Here is a 26,668-nt window from a genome sequence, read left to right on the forward strand (position 1 = left end):
GGAATAGATATAGGCTGAGTATCTAGAAGAAGATCAATGCCGAAGTTTATTTCCCTTTTGGGAGAAATTCCTGGAAGATCTTCAGGAAAGACATCTGAATATTCATTCACGACTAGGACTGATTCGAGACTGGGAGTTTCAAAACTATTGTCCTTAATCAAACAAGATGATAGACACATCCTTTAGATATCATTTTCCCTTCCCAAAGGTAGGAAACAAGCTGACCTCTGAAAGCTAAAGTACTACCCCTCCACTCTAGGATGGGTTCATTTAGAAACTGAAATTGGACTATTCTTTTTCTGCAGTCGACTGTGGCATAGGAGGAATAGATCCAATCCATGACCAGAATGACATCAAAATCAGTCATCTCTAATTTGACTAAGTCTGGTGAAGTGACTTTCTGAAATATCATAACTGGGCAGTCACTATATATCCACTGGGATATGATGGTTTTACCCATTGGGGTAGAGACTGAAAATGGCTCTACTAGAATTTTGGAATTGGTTTTGAAATCTCCTACTATATAGGGAGTAAAAAAAGACAAAGAAGCTCTTGGATCTAGCAAAGCACAAACATACACATGAAAGATCTGTAATGCACCAGTAACCACATCAAGAGAATTTTCCTGATCTTGCTTGGACTAGAGAGCATAAAGTCAATTTGGATATTGCCCACTAATAGTGCTGGAAGCGGCACCCTGCTGATTTGGGCGATCGGACTGAGCTGAGGAACAGTTCTACTAACCCTGATATCCTGAATGGGGACAATCTCTGACTCTGTGGCCTGGCTTTCCATATCTAAAATAGACATCACTACTAGCTCTGCAAACACCCTTGTGGTTCTTACCATAAGTCTGACAAAGGGGATTAGTTCAGGCATTACTGACACTTCCCTGAGACTTAGAGCTTGGCGCCCTATCTCTATTACTATGCCTGAACTTAGGAGCTGGAGCACTAGCTGAAGAAGGAGATGGAACTGATGACTTAGGATGAAACTGAGAATGGTTTCCTCCTTCTGATTTGGGCTGAGCAAAGTTAAAACTACCTTTCCTTGCTCTCTTATTTTGCTTCTCCCTCATCTTAATTTTTTGCTCCTTTATCTGTTGAGCATGGGTCATAAACCTGGCTAAATTCATGTCACTATTCAACATTATAGACCTACACTCATTGACCACACTATGATTCACCCCAGAGATAAACTTACTCATCTTGGCCCTACTATTTACAACCATATGAGAGGCATATCTGGCTAATTGAGTAAACTTAAGAGAATACTCTTTCACCATTATGTTGGCCTTCCTGAGGTCGATAAATTCAAACACCTTAGCCTCTCTCATCTCTTAGGGAAATAATCTATCTAAGAATGCAGTGACGAACTCCTCCCACTCAATAGGACCTGCATCATCTGGCCTTTCTGACTTCTATTGTTTAAACCAAGTGTGAACAACATCCTGCAACTAATATGCAGCTATATCAATGCTCTCACAAGAAGTAACCCCCATGATATCGGTAACCTTCTAAACCTGATCAATAAATTCCTGAGGGTTCTCATCTGGCTTAGACCCGAAAAAGGATGGAGGATTCATTCGGGTGAAGTTTCAAATTATGGCTGCAGCTGAATTGGCCACTGGGTTGGCTGGAATAACAGCTGGTCATTCATTTTGAGCAGCAACTAACTGAGCAAGAGTAGTGAATGCATCTCTGAACTCTGTATAAGAGACATGTTTGCCCAAAGGATCTTCGAGCTGAGGGGCTGACTGATTCTCGTTTCTTCTTTTAGGAGGCATGTTCTATAGATAAAAAAGGAGAAATGGATTAGACTAATAGATTGACTTGAGATTATGCTCACTAGCACGACATGAATACTAAAAAAAGGGAAACTGTTCCTAAAATATCTTATAGCCTCCTGGACATAAATGTGGTGCGTAACACACCCATGCACAAGACTCTACTTGATGCGGCTTTCAGACTTCCTAGGACACTATTGAACCATAGTCTCTGATACCAAGTTTGTAACGCCCTAAATCTAGTACCCGAAATGCTACACAGTGCTAATGACCTCAAAGGACCACAAGCTAACCCATGACTGATATTTGTACCTGAACACTGCATAATATACTGTATAAATATGGAAATAAAGGTTGTAAGGCCGTAAGGTTCAAAACTGAGACATAATATCTATTTAAATATAACATCTGGGTGGGGTGTGAAATACCCAAACAATTGAAATAACTGTCTGAACATGCTAGTCCGAAATCCTCTAAACTGTCTGAATAAGGAGTTAATGGGACATGTCTCCAACTAACTCCAACTACTAAAATAAATTAATTAATGAGATAACAAAGTAATGGTCATGTCCTCGAAGGATAAGGACTCACTGCTAATACTGACTACTGAGACTGGAATGCTACTGATGCTCTGGAGCTCGTGCTTCTGAACCTATGGTATAAAACACCATAGCGCAAATGCGTCAGTACGTTTGAATGTACTGTATGCATGTGAGGTAGGCAGAATGCAAGGGTTTACATGCATGAACTATACAAATTGACTGGATAACATGAACGTGAGCATGCATGCATGAATACATAATGACAATAACTGAGTTCATAATAACTTGATTACTGAATCTGAGTACTTATAACATGAGATATTGATATTGTATACCTGAAATAACTACTACTGAGTTATTCTCATTCAAAGTTATTCTTTCTCCTCTTTATCACTGTAGTCTCCTCTAAATTACCTGAATTGTGAAAGAAAAAAATAATGCAGTGACAAGAAAAAAAATTCTTTCTCAAAATCTTTCTTTTTATCTTTTATTGTATGATCGCATTTAGTTTTTAGGGTATTATGATACACCAAGAAGGCAAGAAAGAGTGCTTAAGAAGTTTTGATAGAGTTATATATAGTTTGAATTACTTCTTGCTCATTGATTATTTTTTTTGTATGTATAATTTTAATAAAAATATTATAAATTTTAATGGAACATAGTGAGCTTTTGAATATTCAAGAAAAGATGAAGGAAAACGAATCACAATTTTCCTATTTTTTATGTGAATAGTTCATTTTCTTTTTATTTTTAAAGTTATCTTAATTAAATAATATATGTTATTTGTATATAATGGTGTAAAAAATTCTTTAATTGTTGATGAGTGTTTCATTTTTATTATTGATAGCTAAAAGTTAAAGATGAAATAATTTATTTTATAATATCATAATTTATTTCTTTACATATATAATTTTTTTTTTGTCAACTTTTTCCTTGCTTGAAATGTAGTTAATAATTATTTTTTCGTTCGTTTTTCACTTTGTGAATATAATTTTTTCTATTATTTTCTTTTCTTTTCAAAAGAGATGACTAGATATTTCTTTAATTATTAAATTATATCGGTAGAGTATGTAGATATTTTATTTTTATAATATTAAAATTAATGTTATTTTTGTCATGTTTCACAAATTATTTTGTATAGAAATTGTTAGATCCTAAAGGCAAACATGTGACACGAAAATAAATAGAATTTAAGAATTTGGATATGACATTGAAAAGGAAAAGAGGATTGGCCTAAAGGATCATATGTATTCGTATTTTTAGGCTTAAGTCACTTCTCGCCTTTTAAAGTTGCAAGTAGAGTTAACCTAAACATCTCAACTAAAATTATAATTATTGAACATCTAGATTATCCAAATATGTGTCTATTTAAAGTTAATGATATAACCACATTTTTTGAGTATTCTCTTCTTATATAAAGGAAGTTGTACCAATTTAAAGTTAATGATATAACCACATCTTTTGAGTATTCTCTTCTTATATAAAGGAAGTTGTACCTATTTAAACTTAATGATATAACCACATTTTTTGAAAATTTTCTTCACATAAAAAAAAATTCGAGATTCAAAGTGCAATATTTAACGCTTCAAATTGTTATAAAAAATGATCGTTAATAGGTAAATATTTGCATGTTAGTGTATCTTATTTATATCAAACTAAGAAACTAATCTATGATACTTATAAAGCTAAAAATATATAAAATAATATGACACATCTTTTTGGCCAAGAAATACAATAATGTATTTTTTTCTCCTTTTGGGGAATTTTCTCTATTTTTTTCTTCATGTATGTGCTTTATTATAAAGCTAGAATATTCACTCTTTTAAATCTTTTAAGTACAATATATTAAATATGCAAGTTAAGAAACTAAAAAGTCATCTCCTTAAAGTTCTTTAATGTGAAGCTTAATGGTTTTTATTTCATTACTTTCACAAAATTTTATTATCATAATTCCTAAAACAATCTCTCTATATATATAAAAAAGGAGCATTGGAGGTTGCTGATGTGGCATGCCCTAATGATCAGGAAGTCTATTTATCTTTTTCCTGAGTTTTTGAGTTATTTTTATTCAATTTTAATTTATTACCATCTATTTTTCTAATTAATAAAATCGATTAATTATCATTTTCTCATTACCAAGCACCATTAATCGAGTAAAACTGTTAATCCAGAAAAATCCTCGGTCTTCCTCCTTTTTCCCTCCTCTCAGCTTTTCCTGATTTCACTATTTTGGCATTACATTTATGGCATTTTAATATCGCAAAAGCTAGAGATCAGGCAATAATACTGGAGGGGTTGTTGTTTGGGCGGAAGAACAGGTCAAACTAATGTAGGCTGACACGGAAACTCGAATAAGAGAAGCTTCACAAAAAAAGGCTGCTACTGTAGAGGAGAAGCAAGAACTACTAGCATATATGAATATTTTGTAAGCATGATTAACCAGGTGATTGATGAAATGGGTTCTGTTAGATTATGGTTGGTGTTTGGGGAACTTTCTAAAGTTCTTATATAGGTGAAGAGCTTGTAATTTAATATTTAATTTAACATTGTATCTAAGCATATCTTTATCTTTGTTAGGTCCTCTAAATTGTACCTAAAGGAGTTTTCTTTAGGCGAAATACTTTATATCTTGCACATGGTTTTAACATGAAGAAATGGCTTGTACAACTTCAATCCGGGTGGCAACCAGTTAAGATTACTCTTGCAGAGATTGTCCTTGATTTAGGGGTGGCTGCTGCAACACAAAATCTGAAAGATCTGGTTATGGCTAGAAAAAGATGGCTTACATCAAATACGGAGATCCAAAATACCGTAATACTGATGTTAAGAAGGCTCTCGCAAGTACAGTAGAACAACAACTTCTAGTTATGCGGAATTTAGGTTCTTTGCAATTATATATTGGAAAAAATGAGAACCTATAGAGGTGCGTGAATCTCATCGATGGTAATCTAAATCATATCCCAAAGAAGCATGACATGACCTGTAGAAATTTCTATCATCTTCTACTGGACGAGCTTCCATAAATGCTACACAGTGCAGGTAATAGGTTCTCATTTAGTTTTGGCCTTATTGGATTATGGTTGAAGTTTGAGGAACTTTCAAAAGTTCTTATATAGGTGAAGAGCTTCTAATTTGATATTTAATTTAACATTCGATACTTATGAAAATCAGAGCTCCTGTTCATAAACTTGCAGAACATCTTCAAAGTTATTAAACTCATTAAGAGTGACATCTCCTATAGCAGCAAGCTAAAGAGAAAGGAGTTGTACCATAGCTTTTTACGTATTACTAAAGAGGTCTTTCAACTTTAAGGGCGAAAAATCAAAGCTTGCTATCTGAGGTAGCCTGCTTTCACTCGTAGGATCTTCCAAAGCAGTAAAAAATCAAATGAAATGGAATAAAAATCAGCAATAAAACTGCTAAAACATAAAAAAAAGCAAAAGATTAATCATGAGTCTTGGATGGAGGTCTTTCGGTTCTTCTCCTTCTTGGATAAGGATACGCTTTGTATCCTTCAAGGACTGGTCGGGCAGGAAGTGAACTGTTGTTGACATCTCCAAAATTATTGTAAACATCATAGTCATAAACCCTGTCCCATTCCTCACACTTTTCGGTTCCAGTTTCTCTCATATGAAGTAACGCTTCCTCTCTGTAGCTGCACAATGCTGCTAGAGTTTCACTAGGAAGCCAAGCCTATCACAAAAAATAAATATATTACTAAAGCTAAACAACACATTTTACTAACTCATACCTGATTCACAAAGAAAATGCAGTCATAATCATAATTGTTAGCATAAAAAACCCTAGATATGCAAACAAAGTGTAAACTACCCTGACTTGGATTAGTATTAGCAAGAGTGAGTGACTTAGGATAGAATTTCAGCAATAAGAATGCTAAAACATAAAAAGAATGAAAGATTAATCACCAGTCTTAGATGGAGGTCTTTCGGTTGTTCCCCTTCTTGGATAAGGATACACTTTGTATCCTCCAAGGACCGGTCGGGCAAGAAGTGGACTGCTATCAGGATCTCTAAAATCATTTTATTCATCATAGACATAAATCCTATCCCATTCCTCAAGCTTTATGATTCCAGTTCCTCTCAAATGAAAAAACTTGTCTTCGTTATAGCTGCCCAATGCTGCTGGAGTTTTACTAGGAAGCTAAGCCTACTTTCTAAAGTTATTATATAGGTGAAGATCTTCTAATTTGATATTTAATTTAACATTGGACACTTATGAAAACCAGGAGCTCCTGTTCATAAACTTGCATAACATCTTCAAAGTTCTTAAACTCATTAAGAGTGACATCTCCTATAGCAGCAAGCTGGAGAGAAAAGAGTTATGCCATTGCTTTTTGTGCATTACTAAGGATGTCTTTCATCTTCAAGGGCGTAAACTTTTAACCCTTGGGCAATAACTTGCAAAGCTTGCTATCTGAGGTATCCATCTTACACTCTTAAGATCTTACAAAGCAGTAAAGTATCAAATGAAATAAAATAAAAATCAGCAATAAAGCTGCTAAAATATAAAAAGAGTGAGATTAATCACCAGTCTTGGATGGACATCTTATGATTCTTCCCCTTCTTGGATAAGGATACTCTTTGAATTCTCCAAGGACTGGTCGAGCAAGAAGTAGACTACTATCGAGATCTCCAAAATCATTGTAAACATTATAGTCATAATCCCTATCCCATTCCTCAAGCTTTCCGATTCCATTTCCTCTTAAATAAAGTAACTCCTTCTCTCTGTAGCTACACAATGCTGCTGAAGTTTGACTAAAAAGCCAAGCCTGTGACAAATAATAAATATATGACTAAATCTAAACAACACATTTCACTAACTCATACTTGATTTATAAAGAAAATGTGATCATAATCATAATTATCAGTAGGAGAAACCCAAGAATTGAAAACAAAGTGTAAACTACCCCGACTAAGATCAGCAGCAGCCGGAGTGAGTGACTTATGATAGAATTCACTCACTCTATATGAATTCTATTGCAATTATATGTTGGAAAAAATGAGAATTTATGAAGTTGAGTGAACCCCATCAATGGTAATCTGAAGTAATATCCCAAAGAAGCATGGGATGACCTACAAAAATTTTTATCATCTTCTGGTAGACGAGCTGCCATAAGTGCTACACAGTGCAGGTAATAGGTTCTCATTTAGTTTTGGCCTTATTGGATTGTGGTTGATGTTTGGGGAACTTTCTAAAGTTCTTATATAGGTGAAGAGCTTGTAATTTTATATTTAATTTAACATTGTATCTAAGGGAAAAATACGGAGGATGCATTCTTAACTTTGTGCCTACGCATCTTCACTATAGTATGCAGTATTCAATTTTTAAATACCAAAACGTTCTCATGCTTATTCACAAATAGTGTTTCTATCATTTATGTTACTTATTTTTAATAAAACAAATTTTCCTTAGAAAATTTGTAACAAATTACAGACTAGGTTCCTACCAGCTGCAGCAGCAAACTTGTCTAGTGCCTACACGTGTACACTAGTAAGAATAGAACAACTCTCATCACTTTTTAGTGCACTTCATATATTCAACATATCCGACCTCCCTTAAATCGATCTTAAAATTGCCAACTACAAGAGCATTATATAGGTGTTGTATCATTTCCTATTCCTAATGTTTAAGGTATGATTAAGGCTCATTATTTTATTTTTCTAACCTTTGTTAGGCTGGATGTAATGAATGTTGAAATCTTGATGGTTTCCACTTTATATTCATTTAAACTATTTTGTAGTTAGTTTTTCTTTTTTTCTATAATATTGGTGGTGATGTTGTAATACTATGCCAGTTACTGTGTTCAATTTCTTGGATATATTGCTTCATGAGTTTGAGAATAATTCAATTTACACTATTGCTTTTACAGAACAGAGCGTAAAAAATCATAGTGGTAGTGATACGGAGGATGAAGACATTGACATTATTAGAAAATCTCAATAAACTAAAAGGAACGATGATGACTCTGACCTTACCAAACTGAAGTTAACTTTGATGAGAAAGCGAGAATTGCAAAAAACAATTCTCTAGAACTTCATTTCTCCAACTTCAATAGGGCCAGCTACTTCAGAAAATGATATTTCAAGCCCCCAAAAGAAGGGAAAGGAAGTTGAAACTCTTCTCCCGCTGGAGGAACCACTGGATGCATCTACTCTGAATAAAGTACTAGACGATGTTTTAGGTAAGGAAAACATATCATTGCTATGCCAAGTAAGAGAGTAAATGATTTGCAGGGAACAGTTTTCATTAGCAACCTTCCTTTTGATGTTGATTATGGAGCATGTTACAGACGACCAAGGGGTACAAGGTTTCTCAAATTTAAAACAGTCGAATCTGTTGAAACTGCTATTTCTGCTACTACTACTGTGGATGGTTTAGGTGTCTTCCTGAAAGGTCAATAACTAAATATTTTAAAGGACTTAGACAAAATAGATGCTCATGATAAGGAGTTGCAGAAGAAGACCAAAAAGGAGGATAATGACCATCGTAACCTTTATCTGGCAAAGGTTGACTTCTATTGTTAATGCCGTCTCGGAATTCAACTTCTTAAAAGGGATTACTTTAAGATAATATGGACGTAAACTTATTCTGTTCTGTGATAGAAGGGTCTTATTATTGAGGGCACGACAGGTGCTGAAGGTATTCCAGTGAGTGATATGTATAAGCACAAGGGATAAGTCTCACAAAGGTTTTTCTTATATTCAAATCCCAAAAAGTTAGCATGCATTTAATAATGCATCCTGACAATTAACCTCATATCAGCTGAGTTCATCTATACTTTTTTAGAGTCTACGAACTGCCCCCATTCTTTTTTTAGGATAACTCCTTTGTGACAAAGCCTTCTTTAACATGATATAGGACAACAATTCAAAGATCAAGAGTGATCCCTTAAAAGAAGTCTATAAGTCCATAGTGTAAAAGTAAATATATAATGGCGTAGATAGATGAACTTATGGTATTGATAATAATAATATGTGAAAGAATTGGAGCTCATCATTAAGACAATAATAGGCCTTTTGATGGCCTTTGCAACACTTCTTCTTGTTTTAAACTCATTAGATCCAGGATGCTTTTATTGACTTAAGATGAGTTTAAATAGAGTAACATGGTCACTAAGGATTCATGTTGCTAACCACTAATTGTTTGGGACTAGGTAGTAGTAGTTTTATTAGATGAAAAATGTTTTAAAAAGTTCAAGAGCTATTCTATTGCAGTTTTAAAATATTTTGGAAGTTTTCTGTATAGCTTGCAATGCTAATGTTGTTTGTTGTGTAGGCTACAAGAAAAAAAAAGATGATCAAGCTGAAGATGAATAAACAACGATATATTGCAAAGCAAGTACCGGAGATGACAAAGGTATCAGAAAACAGTGACGGTAAATACAAAACTTGTTCCTTCATCTTCCATATTTATAACTCTCAGTGTCTTTAATTGTATATTACTCATTGAATTATTGCATTGCTAATTTATTGCTGAACCTTATTAATCCTTTCTTTCATATTCCTTATTTGTAACTACAGAATTCTTTAATGTCTACTAATTTATGAATAATTATATTGCTAATTTATTGTTGTGTCCTTTCATATATTTATTTTTGTATTCTTTCATACTCTAATTATATCACTATATATAGATTGGAAGTAAACTATTTGCATACTATAATATGCTTTGGTTGTATAACATTTAGTCGAGATTTTACAATGACATATTCTATTCTTTCACAGTTGGTTTCTGGCATAAATGATTTCATGATAAGGGTTAGACTTTGTAGAATGTGGGATGTTATTAATCACAAGAAAAATGGTAAGTTGATCAGTGTGGAAATGATATTTATTGATGAAAAGGTACTTTCTTGCATTGATTTTAATTTTAAAAACACTATTTCTTCTTTAAACTTTTAGTTTACATAACACTTATGATTTTCTTTCATCAGAAAAATTTGATCTATGGTATAATGGATACAAATCAAGTGAACAGGATGAAAGGCATATTGAAATAAGGTTCTTTATTTACCATAAAAAACTTCAAAGTTGTTGAAAGCACTTTTGCATACAGACTTATTGAAAGTCCATTGACAACTATTTTGTTTGCCTCAACTGTAATCAACAATTTATCTAAAGATATATCAACATTCCTATAAATGGATTTCAGTTTATTAAACCAACTATAATTGACTCAAAGGTGGATAACCATACTGTGTTATCAGGTCTACATTTTTCTTATTATTAATTATTGCATAAATTATTAAAACAACAACATTATTCTTTAATGTCATACTTCACCCACTTCATTTGTAGATGTGGTTGGTTGTTTATATGAAATTGGTGATATAGAGAATTGTGGATCGAAGGGCAAAATAAGAGAGATTAAAATTATTACTGATTAGTAAGTCACTCATCTCTTAATAACTGCTTAATATCTTCATTATAGTCATTCATTGATGTTATGCATCCAAACTTCATATGTATATAAGTACCTATTTCACTTATCAATTTTTTTTAAATAAAAAACATTCATAATTTTTTTATTTGATGTTATTTAAATGCACCTTATGTATTTAAAGTGCATGAAACTTACAAAAAAAAATGCATTTAAATTCTTTCATGTTTTTTCTTTTCCTCGATTTTGGGGTGATTTCTTAAATCTATATATAACAAAACAAGCTTACCAAATTTTGTATATGTCTTCATATTAGAACCAAAGTATAAAAACTTCTTTTGATTAAATTTGGACGAATTATATTAATTATACACCTTTAATTTTCTTTGTCTTTTTCCATGCATAGTTTTGAGAAAGTCAAAATTACCTTATGGGAAGAGCTTGGTGAAAAATTTGCTCCTTCCTTGTACAATAAGGATGTTGGTCCGTATATAGTTATAGTCACATCTACAACCGTGAAAGAATTTTGCGGTAATTGTCCTCAATTTAATTGTCACTATTTTGAATTGAAGTGCTATCTTTTTCAACAAATGTCAAACTTACATTTTATTACATTTATTGTTAATAGGTGAAGTTAGCTTCTTCACCACTCATGCAAGCAGAAGATATGTAAATCTAGATATAGATTATGTAAGATCTTTGGTTCCAAAGTTTACAACCATGTCTACAAAAGTACAAATTATGGAAAGGTCTAATGTTAATAATATTTCGATTGAGGAAGAGATGATTTTGAATCCGATGGACATTAAGGAGTTTTTTTATTTTGAGTGGAGTCCTGAAATACAGGTTATTTAAATATTTTGCTTCTTAAGTTTGTGGATTCCTATTTCAACAATTTTATTTACTGTTTTAGTTATGGAGTTCAACTCATTTTAAAGTTGAACATGATAAATAATATGTTGATAAATTAACTTATTCAAATATAAACAGGTATCTATTGATGTCTCATTGGGTAACTTAAAAGATCCCGAGGAAGAACTACACGTCACTGATAGTTCTAAAAGTAAAAAAAAGACACCTAATCATACATGGCGAATAATTCAGTGTTGAAGATGCAAATAAATTTAAGAAGAGAGATTATTCTTTCTTCACAACTTTAACTGATATTTGAGCTTACACAAAACTGTTTCAAACTGTTATCATTTTTAGTTTGTTTTGACGAGTAGATGTGTTGATGAATAAATTTATTTGTTAATGTTGTTGAACATAATCGATATGATAATATTCATACTTGTATGATTATTTTTCATCTAACATAATGTCCTAAGTATTGAATATAATTACATAATATCCTAATTTTTTTTGTATTCATCCGATATTATATATTGATATACCATTGATTACACTTTATGGTAATATAGGTGAATTAGAAATTTGTTTGATCATATTGTGAATTTGAAAGGCTAAAATATAAAACAATAAGATTTAATACAATTTAATGCCTCATAATTATATAACTACTTTAAAAAATTAAAAAAATAAAGTAAAGATATTTTATTAGAATCTCAAGAGAATAATCTTAATAATTATTTGTTGTTGTTATCTTTCTTTTCAATCTTACTTTTATTTTACTTCTTTGAGTCGAGCATTTGTATTTCTTTTCAATCTTACTTTCATTTCACTTCTTTGAGTTGAGGATCATTACAAATAATTTCTTCGTTACAAAGATTGAGATATCGTGTACATACATTCTATACTTACTGAACACTGGCTATGATGCTGATTTAAAGGTCATAGATTGAGAGGAGTTTTTGTGCTTGGTTTCATTATAATTCATAACACAGCCAACTAATATCATGAAAACAAGTCATAATCTTTGTAAATTATCCATTCACAATGTAATGATGCTAAATTAGTTTCTAAATATGGAAACAACTATAATACTAATCACGTCTAATAATAAAAAGAATATTGCATTTATTTGACAAGAAATGGAGCCAATAAGGTTTCTGCCTATCATGAAAAAGATATTTGTCAGTCAAGTAATGGGGGCGTCATGAAGCATAAGCGTAGTATCTACAAGCAAAGGCCAAATATGACACCTAAGAATATGAATGAAAATCAGCCCTTGGTAGCGCAACTAAGGTATCTAAAGGTCGTAATGATGTTATTGTTAATAATGTTCCATCAACTAAGTCTCATGAAGTTGAATAATGATGAATCAGACATGGTCAATAATACAAAGGTTGCGGTCAAGTCTTCCTCACAGCCAAAAACGTAATAGGACCAAAAAGAACCAATAGAAGCTTGATCCTATCATGGTCGAGTTATTAACCACTGGAAACCTCTACTATGTTATAGATGGTCCTTCGAAAACAAACTCTTTATCACAATAGGCTAAGGTCCACGTACACTCTACACTCATTTCATGGGGTATATTGTTCTTTTTGTTGTCGTTATTGTTTTTATTAGTAGTAGTTGCTATATTTTTTCATGTCATGTTTTTTTTTCATATCTACTTCTGTTTATTGTACTCAAACTAATGATTAGAACCTTCCTACCTCACGGAGGTAGGGATAATGTGTGCGTATATTTCACTTATGAGATTTCATTATATTTGTTTTTATTGTTGTTATTTGATTCATTGAATTGGGATTTCATTAAAGATTCAATCTTGATGTTTATATATTGATTCTGTAGTTTTTAAGTAATTCTTTTGGTCCAGGTGGTACGACTGGCAGGGCAGAATATAGGTATGAAAAATCTGGGTTTCCCACACATACTGGATCTGCAACTGAGAGTTTTCCCATAGAGTCAAGGGATCGCGATGAAAACATAATAAAAATAAGCAAGGAAAAACACACAGCGTGTGTAGGCAAAGGGTTTTAACCGAATTAACATAGTATACTACCATTACTGGGCCCTTTCAAATAATAATAGTTTCAGTTGGGGATAGCTGCTTTCAAAATTATTGATTTCTACTGATATGCTACAGTTGTTCACTTCTTACAGTCATTCCACGACTGCAAGTATAGACGTAACGAAAATCAATTGTATATATTTGCTGATGATATAGTTCGTAGAGGGATAACTGTAGCATAATATGTAGATTTACACACAGTGGCAGGAGTTGATATATTTGGGAATATCTACTTTGTGAGATTACCTCAGGACGTCTCAAATGAGATTTAAGTAGATCCTATTGGTGGAAAAATAAAATGTGAGCGGGGGAAGCTTAATGGAGCCCCAAACAAAGTTGAAAAAATAGTGGAATTTCATGTTGGTGATATGGTCTCTTTCCTTCAAAGGGCATCACTTATTCTAGGAGGGGCAGAATGTATAATCTATGGGACTGTGATGGGTAGTGCGGGGCAATGTTTTTATTTACATTGAGGGATGATGTCGAATTCTTCTCTCATTTAGAGATACATTTAAGGCAAGAGTTCCCACCTTTATGTGGCAAGGATCACATGGCCTATAGATCTTCCTACTTCCCAGTTAAGGTAGGCATATACTTTGTCAATCATCTATTTCCTTTAATGTTCCAAATTCAAATGTGCAAAATACTATTTACCTACTTCGTTTGATATCCTGGTCGGTACAGACATTTACTGGTGTGGTAAATGAATGTCGGTGAATTTCCTTGGGTATCTGATGTTGAAGCTGAAGTATAACTGGGATGTCTTAAGCTACTTTATAAAACTTGGTTGGTAGGAAGTTAACGTGATGTGCCCTATATCATCATTAAAATGTTTTATACATTAATTTTATCATGACTAGATGTTAAAAGGACCTGAATGATAGTTCTATGATAAAATCAATTAATACGAGAGTGCATCATTTCAATAATAACATCTATGCAGCTGAAGAAGCAAACCTTGGATACATGAGAAATTGGCGAATTGTCGTAGAATAGAGCAAGGTGTTCAACTAAAGTGTAATACCCCGAGATTACCAACCGATAGTAGAACCATGCTTCAATCTCATTCAAAGTAAATTCTAGTGATTTGGTAGTTTTATTATCAAGTTTGATGTGTATTAAGGTCTCAAATACTTCCTAGCTATTAGACAACTCAAAACATTTCTTATCGATTGAATTCTTGGGAAGGATATTATCGTAGCCAAATTCAAACGAGCATATCTATCTTTATACTATGAATTTTTTATCTCATGACACACCAAAATATAGATAATTGAATTATCTTTCCAACGATGCCAATTTCACCTAAATCCGACATTGGAGAAAAAAGTTATGCCCATTTTACTCCAGCATGTCAGCCTGGAAATTGAATGACGACATTTCTGACGACTTATCACATTTCTGATGACATTTCTGATGACTTGTCACATTTTTTATGACATTTCTGATGACTTATCATCCATGTTGTCAGGCTTAGGCAGAAACCCAAAAATTCCAGCTCCCAGGTGACGACCTGGGCTGATGGGTTATAAAATATCTGAGGGCTTATCAGCCCATATCTCCAGCTGATAATTTCAGCAACTGGGAGGTTATTTCGTAGGGGTATTGTGGTCTTTTTCCCTTACCCTAAACCTTACCCCACAACATAAAACAACAAAAAGCACATACTTAGCTATTGGAATTAAGTTTCGAAAGCTCTTAACCCTCTTTGTCCCCAAGATCAAACTTAGGGTTGCTTCTCAATTAACTTCAAGACCCCATCACACCCTCTACAAGATATTCAAGAATTAAAACTCCCGATCCAAGAAAATTCAAGAAAGGTCAATTTTCTTTCAAAATTCAATCACTAAGATATGTGTAGTGTTCATCCATGGATCCCTTTCATCCATGGAGCTCAAGAATTATGTTTTAAATAATGGATTATAATTATATTGTTGTAGTATGATTATGCTCATGTTGATGGTTGTATTTGGGTTTCAAGATAGTATCTTAATGTATTTTCATGAAGTATGTGAGCATGTTAGTTGAAAATTCATGAATTTGGGTGGTTTGAGATTGCTAAATTGAAAAGTACACCTATGCCCAAAGTTGTGCATGTAAGGTGTTTGATGAAATGCCTAGAATGATAAAGAAAAACATGTTTCATGACTCAATAGTGTTTAAATGACAAGTCTATGCTCTATCCCTTTCTATTCAACATGAATTCCATGCTATGGTTATGTGTTGATTTTTGTGATATGGAATGCTCATGACATTAAATTTATGCAAGTAATTACATGTCATATGAATTCCCTTCCATATATAAGAATGTCGGAAACCATGTGTAGTATAAAATCCCTTACTTATGGCATTATGAATTGTGAACTTTGTTTCTATGATCAAGAAGTGTCATGTGGTATCAATTTCCTTCCACTGGGTCCTAGGGGTACTTGTACCCAAAAAATATAGCTATGTGGCTAGATCCAGAGTCATGTTTTCATGTTATCCTCAGTTATGCCATGTTCCATAGAATTCAATCAGTCATGTGACTCAGGAAACCTCAAAAATCTAATAATCTCAGTTAGCTATCAGATAGTAGTAATATTCTGTCAGTCAATGGAAGTCAGTAATTCAGTCCTTATACAGTCAGTTAATCATGCTCAGTCTCTTCATATAGGAATAGAAATTAGCACCAAGTGAACCCAAGGATGGGAACACACACAGTCAGATAAGGGTATAATTCTTAGCAGTCATCCTTGCATTCCAGAACTATGTAGCCATCATAGGTTAAGACATCAACACTGTCAGATAAGGGTTGATGAGGTGGATAAGCACTGCCAGACTAGGGGCCCACCATTCTCTTTTAGGGACACTGTCAGATGAGGGTTACCTACAGCTTGTCTTTACCAGTGGCACGGTATTGACTCCCTTCCAATCAGGGCACAGATTGGACCCCAACTTAGCTATTACAGCGCATTTGTGATATGTTGGTTAGATAACTACTTCCCACAGTTTTAGTCTCAGTATCAGTAAAACAACTCAGATAGTTCTTCAGATTTCAAATTATCAGGACTGTCAGACACAGCAACTCAGTTACTGTACGAAACTTAGAAGGTTCGATCAGATTTAGGACTGTTAGACATAGTCACTCATGTTAACAGTTATATCAGAACTCTAGCATCAGTCATGTTAGATATTAGTAAATCTATGTCATCAGTATATAGACTTAGTTATTATCTTTTCACGATCTCAGTTACTATGTGTTCATGTATACACTTTCACGTTCATATTAGCCAATCAGTTAGTATTGTTCATGCATGTAAACCCTTCCATATAGCCTACCTCACATATATACTCAGTACATTCTTTTGTACTAACGCATTTGCACTATGGTGCTTTCTTTTTATGTTACACCATATGTTCAGAGATACGACTTCCAGATCAGCAGCATCAGTAGCATTCCAGTATTTAGAGTTTTAGTAGTGATTCCTCACTCTCCGAGGACGTGATTCTTATTTTATCATTTCAGTTCAGTTTTCAATTGACAGAGTTAGTTGGGGACATGTCCCATCAACTCCTTATCTAAAGTATTCAGATAGTTAGAAGCTTTCAGATGATTACAATATTATCATATTTAGACTTCAGTTTTGTTTTGGTATTGTGATACCATATTATTCAAATATTATCATTATTCAGATTATGTTCAGTATTGAACCTTATGACCTTTCAGTGCATGTTTCCACATGTTTATGTTATATTATGCAGTATGCAGGTACAGATATCAGTCATAGGTTTGCTTGTGGTCTTTCGGGGTCATGATTACCACGTGGCATTTCGGTTTAGATAATCGAGGCATTACAAACTTGGTATAAAAGTGTAAGGTTCAATAGCATCCTAGGAAGTCTAAAAGTCGTATCTAGTAGAGTCTTGTACATGGGTGTGTTGCGCGCCATATTTATGTGCAGGAGGGTATGAGATGTTTTAGGAATAGTTTCCCTTCTTTCAGTATTGATGTCGTGCTCGTGAGCATAGTCTCAAGTTAAACTCTCAGTATAATCCGTTCTTCTCTTTATTTTAGAAGATGTCTCCAAAGAGAAGAAACCAGCCAGCTCCTCAGCCCAAAAATCCTTTGGGCGAACATGTTTCTCATGTGGAGTTTAGAGCTGCATTCACCACTCTTTCGGCTAAACCAGTAGTCAATTTAACTGCAGCTAGGATTTGGAACTTCACCCGAATGAACCCTCTATCCTTCTTCGGGTCTAAGCCAGACAAAGCCCCTCTATGTTCATTAACCAGATTCATAAGGTACAGATATCATGGGAGTGACTACTGTTGAGAGCGTTGAGTTAGCCACATATCAGTTGTAAGATATGGCTCATACTTGGTACAAGCAGTAGAAGTCTGAAAGGTTAGATGAGGCAGGTCCTGTAGAGTGGGAGGAATTTGTCATGGCTTTCTTAGACAGATTCTTTCCCTAAGAGCTGAGGGAGGTGAAGGTTCTAGAATTCATCAACCTCAGATAGGGCAATATGATGGTAAAAGAGTATTCTCTCAGGTTTACTCAATTAGCCAGATACATTCCTTATGCGGTTGCAGATAGTAGGGCTAAAATAAGCAAGTTCATTTTTGGGGTTAATGACGCGTGGTAAATTAGTGTAGGTCTGCCATGAACAGTGACATAACTCTAGCCAGGCTTATGACTCATGATCAGCAAATAGAGGAGAAGAAGGTTAGGATGAAGGAGAGGTAAAACAAGAGAGAAAGGTCAGGAAGTATTAACTTTGCTCAACCCAAGTCAGAAGGAGAAAACCATTCTTAGTTTTATCCAAGCCATCAGTCCCATCTCCTTCTTTAGCCAGTGATCTAGCTCCTAAGTTCATAGATAGAGCAGTTAGCAATGCCCGAACTAATCCCTTATGTCAGACTTGTGGTAAGAACCACAAGGGTGCTTGCAGAGCTGGCTGTGATGTCTATTTTGGTTATGACTAGCCAGGCCACAGAGTAAGAGATTATACCCAGTTGGGTTATCAGGGTCAGCAGAACCGTTTTGCAGCTCAGTCCGATCGCCCGAATCAGCAAGTTGCCACTTCCAGTGCTACTAGTAGGCAACACCCAAATAGACTTTATGCTCTTCAGACCTGATAGGATCAAGAAAATTTTCCTGATATAGTTACTGGTATATTACAGATCTTTCATGTTCATGTTTGCGCTTTGCTAGATCCAGGTGTATCCTTGTCTTATGTTACTCCCTTTAAAGCAAGCGATTTCGGAGTCAGTCCCGAAATTCTAGTAGAGCCCTTTTCAGTATCTACCCCAGTGGATAAAACTATCATAGCTCGATGGGTATACAAGAACTGTCTGATTATGATATTTCAGAAAGTCACTTCAGCAGATTTAGTCAAATTAGAGATGACTGATTTTGATGTCATTCTCAGCATGGATTGGCTTCATTTTTGCTATGCCACAGTTGACTGTAGAAATAGAGTAGTTCAGTTTGAGTTTCCAAATAAGCTCGTCTTAGAGTGGAGGGGTAGTACTTCATATTTCAAAGGTCAGCTTGTTTCCTACCTTCGAGTAAGGAAAATGATATCTAAGGGATGTGTTTATCATCTCATTTATGTTAGGGACTCTAGTTTAGAATGTCCCAGTATTAAATCAATCCTAGTTGTTAATGAGTATTCAGATATTTTTTCCGAAGATCTTCCAGGCATTCCTCCCAAAAGGGAAATAGACATAGGCATTGATCTTCTTCCAGACACTCAGCCTATCTATATTCTACCATACAAAATAGCACCTATAGAGCTTAAAGAATTGAAAGAGCAGTTGAAGGATCTCTTAGATATGGGATTCATCAGACCCAGTATTTTTCTGTGGGGGGCACCAGTCTTATTTGTGTGCAAGAAAAACAGTTCTCTCAGGATGTGCATAGATTACCGTCAACTTAATAAAGTCATAGTCAAGAACAAGTATACACTTCCCATAATTGATGACTTATTTGACCAACTTCATGGTGCCAGTTATTTCTCTAAGATAGACCTCAGATCAGGCTATTATCAACTCAGAGTTATAGAATGTGACATTTTGAAGACAATTTTTCATACTCAGTATGGTCACTTAAAATTCTTAGTCATGTCGTTTGGTCTTACTAATGCCCCTGCAGCTTTCATGAACTTGATGAACCGGGTGTTCAAGCAGTACTTGGACATGTTCGTGATAGTCTTTATAGATGACATCCTTGTTTACTCCTGCAGTGAGTAGGACCATTCAGACCATCTCAGAATTGCACTTCAAACTCTCAGAGATCACCAGTTATTCACCAAATTTAGTAAGTACAAATTTTAGCTAAGGTTAGTAGTATTCCTTGTTCATGTCATTTCCAGTGATGGCATTAGAGTAGATCCTCAAAAGATCAAAACGGTAAGAAATTGGACTCGCCCCATATCTCCATCAGATATTAAGGGTTTCTTGGGTTTGGCTGGCTATTACAGAGAATTTTTTGAGGTATTTATTACATCCCCTATATCCAGATTGACTCAAAAAAAGGTCAAGTTTTAGTAGTCAGATCCTTGTGAGAAGAGTTTTCAATAGTTGAAGACTCGACTCACCTCAGCTCCAATTCTAGCGTTACCAGATGGTTCAGATGGGTTCGTGATGTATTGTGATATATCCAGAGTAGGTTTGATTTGTGTCCTCACGCAGCATAGTAAGGTCATAGCCTACGCCTCCAGACAATTAAAGCCCCATGAAAATAATTATCCTACTCATGATCTTGAGTTAGCAGCTGTAGTATTTGCCTTGAAAATTTGAAAGCATTATCTCTACGGAGTGCATGTAGATGTCTTCACTGATCATAAAAGTCTCCAGTATGTCTTTTCTCAGAAAGATCTCAATCTTAGTTAAAGAAGGTGGTTAGAGATCTTGAAGGATTATGACATAAGTGTCCTTTATCATCCGGGCAAGGCCAATGTAGTGGATGAAGCTCTCAGTAGACTGTCTATGGGTAGTGTTTCTCATGTTGAGGACAGTAGAAAGAATTTATCTCAGGAGATTCATCAGCTTTCTAGACTAGGCGTTCGCTTAGTTGATTCCTCAGAGGGCGGTGTATGTGTTCAGAGTAGTTTAGAATCATCTCTAGTTTCTGAGGTGAAAGAAAACCAAGATATAGATCCCAAATTTTTCAAGTTGAAAGAGTCAGTCAAAGATCAGAAAGTAGAGGTTTTCTCCTAAGGGGGATATGGTGTTCTTTGCTGTCAGGGTCATCTGTGTGTTCCAGATGTAGATGACTTGAGGCAGTAAATTCTTCTAGAGGTGCATGGTGCGCGATACTCTGTTCATCCAGGGGACACTAAGATGTACCATGACTTGTGGGAGATCTATTGGTGGAGTGGGATGAAGAAGGATGTTGCAAAGTTTGTGGCTAAGTTGTCTACATGTCAGCAGGTTAAGATAGAGCATCAGAAGCCTAGTGGTTCCATGCAGGAGTTCACCATTCCTACTTGGAAGTGGGAAGAAGTGAACATGGATTTCATGAAGGGTTTGCCTCGAACTCTTCATCAGCATGATTCAGTTTGGGTTATTGTAGATAGAATGACCAAGTCAGCTTATTTTCTCCCAGTCCATACCTCTTATTCAGCCGAGGATTATGCCAAACTCTACGTCAGGGAGTTGGTCAGATTACACGATGTTCCATTAGCTATCAACTCAGAAAGGGGTACCCAGTTCATCTCTCACTTTTGGAAAGTGTTCCAAAAGGGTCTTGGTACTCTTATCCTAACAAGCGACATTCGAGAACGAATGTTCCCAAGGAGGAGATATTGTAATACCTCGAGATTCTCAACCGATAGTAGAACCATGATTCAAGATCATGCAAAATAAATTCTAGTGATTTGGTAGTTTTAATAGCAATGTTGACGTGTATTAAGGTCTCAAATACATCCTAGCTATTATACAACTCAAAACATTATTTACCGATTGAATTCTTGGGAAGGATATTACCGTAGTCAACTTTAAACAAGAATATCTCTAGTTATACTACGAATTTTTGAGATCATGACCCACCAACAGATAGATAATTTAATTATATTTCCAACTATACCAATTTCTCCTATATCTGATATCGGAGCAAAAAGTTATGCCCATTTTACTCCAGCATATCAGCCAAGAAACTGAGTGACGACATTTCTAACGACTTATCACATTTCTGATGACTTATCACATTTCTGATGACTTATCAGACATCTCATCAGGCTTAGCTAGAAACCCAAAAATTCTAGCTCCCAGGTGACGACTTGGGCTGACGGGCTATCACAGATCTGACGGTTTACCAGCCCATGTCGTCAATTGATAATTTCAGAAACTTGGAGTTATTTTGTAGGGGTATTTTGGTATTTTTCCCTCACCCTAAACCTTACCCCACAACATAAAACACCAAAAAAACACGTACTTAACTATTGGAATTAAGTTTCAAAAGCTCTTAACCCTCTTTGTCCCCAAGAACAAACTTAGGGTTTCTTCTCAATTAACTTCAAGACCCCATCACACCCTCCCCAAGATATTCAAGAATTAAAACTCCCAATCCAATAAAATTCAATAAAGGTCAATTTTCTTTCAAGATTCAATCATTAAGGTATGCGTAGTGTTCATCTATGGATCCCTTTCATACATGGAGCTCAAGAATCATGTTTTAAATAATGGATTGTGATTATCTTATTATGGCATGATTATGTTCATGCTGATGGTTGTATTTGGGTTTCAAGATAGTATCTTAATGTATTTTCATGAAGTATGTGAGCATGTTAGTTGAAAATCCATGAATTTGGGTGGTTTGAGATTGCTAAATTGGCAATGACAATTATGCCCAAAAGTTGTGCATGTAAGGTTTTTGATGAAATACCTAGAATGATAAAAAAAAAACATGTTTCATGACTTAATAGTGTTTAAATAATAAGTCTATGCTTTATCCCTTTCTATTCAACATGAATTCCATGCTATGGTTGTGTGTTGATTGTTGTGATATGGAATGCTCATAACATTAAAGTTATGCAAGTGATTACATGTCATATAAATTCCCTTCCATCTATAAGAATGTTAGATACCATGTGTAGTATGAAATCCCCTACTTATGGCATTATGAATTGTGAACTTTGTTTCTATGATCAATAAGTGTCATATGGTGTTAGTTTCCTTCCATCGAGTCCAGGGGGTACTTGTACCCAAAAAATATAGTTGTGCGCTTAGATCCAGAGTCATGTTTTCATGTTATTCTCAGTCAAGCCATGTTCCATAGAATTCAGTCAGTCATATGACTCAGGAAACCTCAGAAATCTTATGATGTCAGTTAGCTATTAGATAGTAGCAATATTCTGTCAGTCAACGGAAGTTAGTAACTCAGTATATGTTTAGTCAGTTAATCATGTTCAGTCTCTTCAGATAGGAGTAGAAATTAGCACCAAGTGAACCCAAGGATGGGAACATACACTGTCAAATAAAGGTGTGATTCTTAGCAGTCATCCTTGCATTTCAAAACTATTAGCCAGCACAGGTTTAGACATCAACACTGTCAGATAAGAGTTGATGATGTGGATAAGCACTGTCAGTTAAGGCCCCCACCTTTCTCTATTGGGGACACGGTCTGATGAGGGTTACCCACAACTTGTCTTTACCAGTGGCGTAGTATTGACACCCTTCTAATCAGGGCATAAATTGGACCCCATCTTATCTATTATAGCACATTTGGGGCATGTCGGTTAAATAACTACTTGACACAGTTTCAGTCTCAGTCTCAGTAAAAGAACTCAGATAGTTCTTCAAATTTTAGATTATTAGGACTGTCAGACACAGTTAACTCTGTTACAGTATGAAACTTAGATAGTTCCATCAGATTCAAGACCGTCAAACACAGTCACTCATGTTAATAGTTATATCAGAACTCTAGCATCAGTCATGTTAGATATCAGTAAATCCATGTCATCATTATATAGACTCAGTTATCATGTTTTCATGATCTCAGTTACTATGTATTCATGAATACATTCTCACATTCATATTAGCCAATCAGTTAGTATTGTTCATGCATGTAAACCCTTGCATATAGCCTACCTCACATGTATACTCAGTACATTCTTTTGTACTGACGTATTTGTGCTATGGTGCTTTCTTTTTATGCTACACCATAGGTTCAGAGACACGACTTCCAAATAAGCAGTAGCAATAGCATTCTAGTAGTCAGAGTTTTAGCAGTGAGTCCTCATTCTCTGAGGATGTGATTCTTATTTTATCATTTCAGTTCAGTTTTCAGTTGATGGAGTTAGTTGATGATATGTCCCATCAATTCCTTATCTAGAGTATTCAGACAGTTAGAGGCTTTCAGATGATTACAGTATTATTAGATTTAAACTTCAGTTTTGTTTTGGTATTGTGATACCACATTATTCAAATATTATCACTATTCAGCTTATGTTCAGTATTGAACCTTATGGCCTTTCAGTGCATGTTTTGGCATTTTCATGTCATATTATGCAGTGTGCAGGTACAGATATCAGTCATGGGTTTTCTTGTGGTCCTTCGGGATCATGAGCATCGTGTGGCATTTCGGTTCAGATAATTCGGGCGTTACATGAAGGTATTGCTATAAAGTTTGATTTTGCTTTACTTCAAATACCTCAAAATAGCACCAATCAAGGGCTGAAGGTGCAGCTGTAAAGTTTGATTTTGCTTTACTTCCAAATGCCTCAAAATAGTACCAATCTGGTATATCAGTTGTACCAACCATTAGAGCAAGGTTGCAGACTGGGTTCTTAACAGCTGCAGCAGCAAACTTGTCTGGTGCCTACACGGGTATATTTTTTTATCAACTTAGACACTTCATACATATATCATTGATATTGATAAAAAACATATAAGTATCATACATTTTCTTTTAGAGGATTGATTTCCCAAAAATTCACTCAACTAATAGTTTTTATCTCAAATAAATTACTTATTTTCTTAATTTTACTTTTTTTTCAACTAAAAAACTTTATGAAATATTAACTATGATTTGAACGACAATGCTAATATATTACCTATTTTTCTTCTTCTTTCATCATTTTTTAGTGCACTTCATATATTCAACATATCCAATCTCCCTTAAATCGACCTTAAAATTTCCAACTACAAGAGTATTGTATAGGTGCCGTGTCATTTCCTCTTCCTATTGTTTAAGGTATGATTAAGCCTCGCTATTTTATTTTTCAAACCTTTGTTTGGCTGGATGTAATGTATGTTGAAGTCTTGATGGTTTCCACTTCATATTCATTTAAACTGTTCTGCAGTTAGTTCTTCCTTTTTCCTATAATGTTAGTGGTGATGTTGTAATACTATGCCAGTTACTGCATTTAAGCTCTTGAATGTATTGCTTCATGAGTTCGGTAATAATTCAATTTACACTATTGCTTCAGCAGAAAAAAGCGCAAAAGATTATAGTGGTAGTGATACGGAGGATGAAGACATTGACATTGATGGAAAATCTCAGCATGCTGATGGGGACGATGATGACTCTGACCTTTTAAAAGAAGATAACCAAACTGAAGTTAACTTTGATGAAGAAGAGAACATTGCAAAAAAACATATCCAGAAATTTATTTCTCCAACTTCAATAGGGCCAGCTACTTCAGCAAATAATACTTCAAGCCCCAAAAAGAAGGGAAAGAAAGTTGACACTCTTCTCCCACTGGATGAACCACTTGATGCATCTACTCTGAATAAAGCACTTGATGAAGTTTTAGGTAATGGAAAATAGATTAATGCTATACAAAGTGAGGGAGTAGATGATCTACAGAGTATAGTTTTCATTTGCAACCTTTCTTTTGATGTTGATTATGGAGATGTCAAAAAATGGTTTTCAGCTTTGGTAATGTGGAGTACTTTAGCATTTTAGGTTTCTGGTTTTTTTGAGTACTTAATTATCTATATATAGAGATTTTTGGTCCCGAGCATCGTCCAATAGTGGAGTTTACTCTTGATAATATCCAAGCAATGAAGCTTTGCCAGAAGCTTCAGCATCAAGGTTTTAACAGGAACAAAAAATATTTGCAGAAAAATGACAATACAAATTAACGGGATACCTATAATAAGCAATCGACAAAACACAAGGCCATAGGAGATATATTATTAGTTGTAGGGAATAGCAACGAAGATAAAAACAAGCATGTCAGAGGTACCAAAGATGGAGATCACCCAAAAAAAAGGTGTTAAAAGAGCCATGTCTGTAAAAGTAGATGAGAAGAACATAAATAAAGGTAAAAAGATGAGATGAGTAAAACAAGAGCTAAAAGATAATCAAGAAGCAATCAAGCACGATGGCTTTGGTAGTAAAAGTTTTGATAATGCTTCCCTCTAGGTTGGACGTAAAGAAGACGTTGCAGTGAGCACAAAGAAGAGGAAGTTTGAGGATAAAACTAACCAATAGAAAAAGAATATCAGTGTACAAAATAAGAAAAAGGGATAAAAAGAAAAAAGACCTCGTTGTACGAGATGGAGCTGACAAGATAGATATGTTTATTGAACAATATACATCCAAATTCACACATTTAATGCTTTGATTCTGCACCTCGGATGCCACACGGTGCTCATGACACTGAAGGACCACAAGCTAACCCATGACTGGCACCTGTTGTGAGCACTAAAGAATAATACTGAAATAATGCAAAAAATAGGCTGAAATGCCATAAGGTTCATAATCTAAAAAACAAATACTGAATACTGATAAATAAATATAAAAAATTAAATATCTGTCTAAAATAATCTAGATTGAAAGACTCAAACTATCTAAACATTGTGTTGATGGGACAAGTCCCAACTAACTCCAATTACTGAATATACAGGACTACTGAAATACTAAAATAATAACTCTGTCCTTGAACTAGGAGGACTCACCACTAAATCTACTGCTGATATGTTGGGCTGCTAAGTGTGGTCAGGATCCCGTGCATCTGAACCTATGTTATAAAACATCATAGTGCAAAGGAAAGAGTATGTGTTAGTACTTTGAATGTACTGGTA

The sequence above is a fragment of the Capsicum annuum genome, chromosome 10 (assembly GCF_002878395.1).
Source record: "Capsicum annuum cultivar UCD-10X-F1 chromosome 10, UCD10Xv1.1, whole genome shotgun sequence".
NCBI lineage: Eukaryota > Viridiplantae > Streptophyta > Magnoliopsida > Solanales > Solanaceae > Capsicum > Capsicum annuum.